Raw genomic sequence first — 6,124 nt, 5'->3', positions numbered from 1 at the left:
GTTTTAGCATTACAGCTCTTCAGAGGGAAACAACTGCTGTTAATATTCATGCAAGGAGGGGGGGGATGAAAAGGCACCGAAGAAGGGAGCTCGTGGCAGGGTACCAAGGATGTCTCAGCAGGTTTTATCCTGTGCTCTTGCTGGGAAGAGGAGGGTTCACAGCCTGACTGCAGCTGTTCTCACACCACAGATATTCTCCTGCATTGCCTTTATGCCAGCTACCCCTCAACTCAGTTCAGAGGCTCCGCTGAATTAAGAATTAATTTAAGGCAGCCTGAGCTCCCTCTGAAGTGAAGGCTCTTCCATCAGTGAGCTCCGTTCTAGAAAGCTTAATTCCTGGCAGCCTTAGCTGTAAAGCCATGGCTGGAAACACAAAAACCTCCAGAGTTGATCTCTCCTGAATAAAAACTTCACTTGTTACAGCTGTGCAATGATTTCAGAGGCTTTGGATTTGTCAAGCAGCAAAATGCCAAGATTAATTTAAAAACAGCTTTACAATTACCTCGAGTTTGCATCTTGTTTCTTGCTTTACTAATAAACAAAATACTAAATGATTCATATTAGGAAAGAGATTTCAACAGTCTTCTCAGGGAGGCCAGACACTCACTCCAAGTGATAAATGCAGAAATTCCCTCCCACGAGGCTTCCAGTCTTAACTGGAGCCATGATGTGAGGGAGAGTGAATGGGCCAAGAAGTCCCAGGCCATGAGCTGGGTTTGTGCAGCTACATGACCTTGCAATATTCCTCTTTCTTGCATTTCTAAAGCTTTCCTCTCCCTGCGTGTGATAGCCAAGCATGAAACACATCCCTGGAGTCAGCATTTGACTTCACACGTGCCAGTGCAGCATGTGTTCCATGTCACTTGAGCACACTTCCATCTGCAGAAATTATTTGGAGACAATTACAGGGACAGATTCTGAAGATGCTGCTTTCCCTGGTGAAACTTTTTTCCTCTCTTAGAAACTGGACAAAGAAAAATTGTTCAGGCCTCTCGGTGCCATCTGAGTGCACAGTAAAATATCTCTTGAAGAAATCAAGATCAAAGCTCGCACAATTAGAGACAAACCAAAATCAAGGGCACCTTTACTGAAGCTCATTAAAAATATCCTTTGTACCGCTCTCCTGTGTGGCACCCAAAGTCTCTCGAATACTGTGGTGTAATGAGAATGCAGTGAGGGTTCTTTCCCTCCAGTATTTTTCTTTTCCACAGTTAGCAACTGTCATAGTTTAATTAAGGGATGTCACAGGCACAGAGCGCTGCCCCGAGATAATCAAACCCTGCTGGTAGATAACTGCTGAGGTGAAGACAAGCAGGAACAGCCACCGTGCAAATGCCAAATCATCAAGGGAGGGCAAAGTTCAAAAATGGAACTGACAATCCTTCATTTATGGAGGTGGGAGATGCCTTTGCCAGCCTTTGTGAATGGGCCCCTCCACCCAGATCCAGCTCACAACCCTTTCTGACTCCTCTCCAGTCTCTTTTTGCTGCCATGTTGTCCCTTGCAGGAAGATTCACTCTGAAGTATCTCCTGGGTGTTTCCAGCAGCACAGACATGCTGCTGGCACAGCCCTTTCCTTGGAGCAGCCACTGACACGCCCTAAGGAAGGATCCCAGCTCCCACCCAGACACCCCTCGGCCGTGAGCCCTGTGTTAACTCACTAAGAACTGACCCCCCGTCATTCAAATCGCTACAAAGGCTCTCACTGCCTTTAATTTAGTCTTTCAAAGCATGCAGCTCTTTATTTGTTAATATTTACCAAAGCCCTTCCAGTCTTTGGCTCTTTGATTTTGCAACCTTTTATGATTCCCACTCGATGAAGTTTTCTTTTCCTGAAAAACAACCCAGCCCCAACCCAACCAGCTGTGTGCTCCTCTCTCCTGCTGTCCGTGCTTGCTTTCAGGGGAAGGTTGTCTCCCTCTCCCTTCCCTTTTCCACCCAGGTCGTTATTGATCTGATCATTCCAGCAGCAGTTTTGTGCTAGCAGCTGTCTCTGTGCTGTGCCCTCTCATGAATCCATGACCTGCACACCATCCTGATTTGTTTCCTGTTGCCCTTGCCTGGGTTCATTCACAGACCACAGAACAGTTTTTTAGAGGGGTGGTCTATGCTTTATTTCACCAATTAGAAGATGCTCTGAAGATGGCTGGATGTGGCTCAGGTCCAGGCTCGATCCCCATTTCTGATCAGGAGCCCACCAGCCACACAGAAATTAAAGAAAACATCTCTTTGGAATTACAACACCTCTGACAATTTTCCCGTGGCACTGGGGACAATGCCAGCATGGCGCTACAGCATTTTCAGTCTCCATAGGTCAAGCAAGATGGATAATTTTACTTGGATCCTGGCTGATCCCTCACTGCATTATTAACAAACAGCTGTATTTTGACCGGCTTTGATGCAAACTTTATCTGACCCAGTGGGGAGGTTCTTCAAGTGAGACCACCCCACAGAGGTCCCTGGGTGAGGGGTTCAGAAAGTAATTGTGAGTAACAAAGAGAAGCCAAATGAATTCCTTCACTCTGAAAAACGGTGTGCGTCTTCTGAGCCGGGAAAACAAAAGGATTTCCATGGCATTCCCGTACAAAACTATCAATGATTTCATTTCCGTGAAACCAGCTTCATAAAAAATTCTGTGGCTTTCCCAACAAACTGTGATAAAACCAAGCCCCCATACTGCTTAATTGCACTTATTAGCAAGCCAATTGTCCATCACATTAATTTTGTTATGCGGGCCGTGCTTGTCAGAAAGAGCATGAGATTTTTAATCAAACTTGTAATAGTCACCACAAGACAGATTTTTGAAGGGCACAACTTTACCCAAACAAGAACATTTATCATCACTGAGGACACAGAAGAGGTGGCTGTATCTTGCTGTGTGAAAACAGCTGGTTGTATAAGGATTTATTTCCTCCATCCCAGTCTGACTCTAACGCATTTGCAGCCCTGCTTGATGGACCTTTGGGTGAGCCTGGGGCTCAGGTCCCTGCCCAGGTGAAAGGAGTCACAACGCACAGCCACCCCCAGCACATAAATCATTGACAGACACACAGATTTACGTGCTCAAAGACTGTCACGTTGTGTCTTTTTCCACTTGGGACAGCTGCATCTCTCTCTACATGTCCCACCAAACTTCAGCCCCGCAACCCCTGTCTGTTCAGAGTGCCCGGTCCAGCGCGGACGTGCTCGGCGAGTGCTGCGGGCAGAGGTCGCGGCAGCGCTGCCTCCCTGGCAGACGTGTTCCCAGTGGACTCTGGCCTCTCCTCACTACCACATCACCCCTGTCACTGCCCACAAGTTGCCTGGCATTAACATTTCCTAGGTTGCAGAAAGCGCCGTGATTGAACTTTCCTTCCAGACATTTATCTTAATAACCCACACACATCCTTAGCAGGCCGCCCTGTTCTTGTTTGTTCCATGAATATTCCAGACGAGAGCAGTACACCGATCACAAAGGTTGTCCAACACTCTCCACCATAAACCCCCTGTCTTAAGCTGATAACAACTTTGAAAAGGTTCACTGGCTTTCTCTGCCAAGGAAGCAAGGGAGCAGGGATATTTTTTCCACACTAAAATAATTCTAAAATTCTTTGGTTTTTTTTTTTTTTTTGTGGAAATGTCTGATGCCAACATGCCTTGGGCTTGCACCCAAAACCTGGCAGTGGAGGGAAGGGTGAGTTCTGCCATCTTAACGATGAAGCCATTGACCTGATAAGCTAATAACTGATAAGCTTCTGAGAAGCTGCAGTTGTTGCATTTCTCAGCAGAGGTTTGATAGATGCTCCCAGCTGAATTCCTGGAGGATCTCATCCATGTGAGGCCCAGCGGGCTCTCCTCTGCAACTGCAGGTGCTCTGGGCTCAGCCTGGGCACTCGGACTGAAGATGAGATATTCAGCTTCCTCATTTTCCTAGGGATCTTTGAGGGTAGAAGCTGCCCCACTCAAGCACCAGGAGGGCAACACCTGCACTGTGTTCGAGAAACTGCAGTTTGCTTTAGCTCAAACTAAATTTTTTTTTCAGAAACTGGTAGAGAGCAGCAGGGCTGGAAGGGAGACTGGGGGCCAGGCAAGGATGTAAGCACAAGCAGCCATGAGAGGGGAAGGCAGAGGAACAGAGTCCTGGTGGGCCCAAGTCCAATGTCTGGCAGTTCCCTTTCGGAGTTTCGACCAGATCCTAAATCTTCTAATTCCCATTGCACTTCCACCATCTGCAAGTGTCCATGAAACCTTCTGGCCCTGTGCAAAAAGCTGTGAGAGCATGGCTGACTGCCCCAGAGCTGGCTTGGGGCATGTGGGTCTCTCAGCCACAGGCACACCCCGAGTTACAAAGGTAAAGCAGAACACGGAGTCCTTGCTCGTTAAGAAACACTCTCCGCTCTGCTCACCGGCTAGACAGGGCTCCGTGCAAAAAGCAGGAGATGAATATCTAATAAGGCTTCTAATCCATGCCCAGAGATAAGCCAAATTAATTTTGCACAGGCATCTCTTTTCAGCCCCGGATTTGGCAGCCACAGAATTGGCCTTTGAGGAACGCTTCATGTCTGTGCTTTAATCATTTGGGGCTTCACTGTGCCAGCCGTGGTACAAGTGGGGACAATAATGATCAGGGAGGCATTTATGTGTGCAACCAGCAGCCACTTTTGTGTAGTAAAAAAAAAGACCCAGGTGGGTACCAGTGGCAGGAGGACACTGAGGTACCACGGGTGGGTGAGGGACGGTCACTAATGACTCACGGAGACAATTTAGAGATTGTATGGAGACCCCATAACAACCTTCCAGTATCTGAAGGGGGCTGCAGAGAAGTTGGAGAGGGGTCCCACCATGACCTGTAGTGACAGGACAAGGAATAATGGGTACAAATCAAAAGAGGGAAAATTTAGTTTAGATATTACAAAATACTTCTTCCCTGTGAGATTGGGGAGGTCCTGGCACGGAGTGCCCAGAGAAGCTGTGGCTGCCCCTGCATCCCTGGAAGTGTTCAAGGCCAGGCTGGATGAGACTTGGAGCAATCTGGGATAGTGGAAGGTGTCCCTGCCTCTGGCAGGGAGTGGGAATGGGTGGGATTTAAGGTTCCTTCCAACCCCTTAACATTCTACGATTCCATGAATTTGGAAAGGACAGTGAGTGACCCTTGAGCACAGCTCATGCAGTGAGGCAGCGCTGAGAACGCTCACACAACACGCGTAGGTGTGAAGAAGGAAATGTCATATTCATTTTACACCGGTTCCCACGCTCTTCCATCAGCAGGATCGCTGCCCGGCCGGGACATCCACTGTGTCCCTGGGGAGAGGAATTCACACCATTTCTGTGGGAAGCTCAACGGGGAGGGGGGTGAGATGAGGGGTGAGCGGCGTGCGGCTCCCCGGGACCGGGCCGGCTGTGACGGCGCGACCCCCCGGGCACGATCCATGAGGAGCGGGCACTGTGTCACTGCCCCGGGCCGCTGTGAGGGCTCGATCCCCCGGGCACGGTCCGTGAGGGGCGGGCGCTGTGTCACTGCCCCGGGCCGGGCCGTTGTGAGGGCTCGATCCCCCCGGCACGGTCCGTGAGGAGCGGGCGCTGTGTCACTGCCCCGGGCCGCTGTGAGGGCTCGATCCCCCCGGCACGGTCCGTGAGGGGCGGGCGCTGTGTCACTGCCCCGGGCCGCTGTGAGGGCTCGATCCCCCGGGCACGGTCCGTGAGGGGCGGGCGCAGTGTCACTGCCCCGGGCCGGGCCGCTGTGAGGGCTCGATCCCCCGGGCACGATCCGTGAGGGGCGGGCGCTGTGTCACTGCCCCGGGCCGCTGTGAGGGCTCGATCCCCCGGGCACGGTCCGTGAGGAGCGGGCGCTGTGTCACTGCCCCGGGCCGCTGTGAGGGCTCGATCCCCCGGGCACGGTCCGTGAGGGGCGGGCGCCGTGCAGCCCCGAGCCGCCCCCGCGGCGGCCCCTGAGGGCGTTCCGGGCCGTGCGGGGCGTTCCGGGCCGTGCGGGGCGTTCCGAGCCGTGCGGGGCGTGCCGGGCCGTGCCGGGCCATGCGGAGCGGAACGTGACGGGGCCGCGCCGCCCGGGCAGCGGGGGAAGCGCCGCCTCCTTCCCGGCCCGGCCCGGCCCGGCCCAGCCCCGGCCTCGCACGGGGACGGGCGG

The sequence above is a fragment of the Chamaea fasciata genome, unplaced genomic scaffold, assembly GCF_029207755.1.
Source record: "Chamaea fasciata isolate MVZ Bird 193981 ecotype frontalis unplaced genomic scaffold, bChaFas1.0.hap1 SCAF_13, whole genome shotgun sequence".
Lineage (NCBI taxonomy): Eukaryota > Metazoa > Chordata > Aves > Passeriformes > Sylviidae > Chamaea > Chamaea fasciata.
This window is presented reverse-complemented; position numbering follows the sequence as displayed.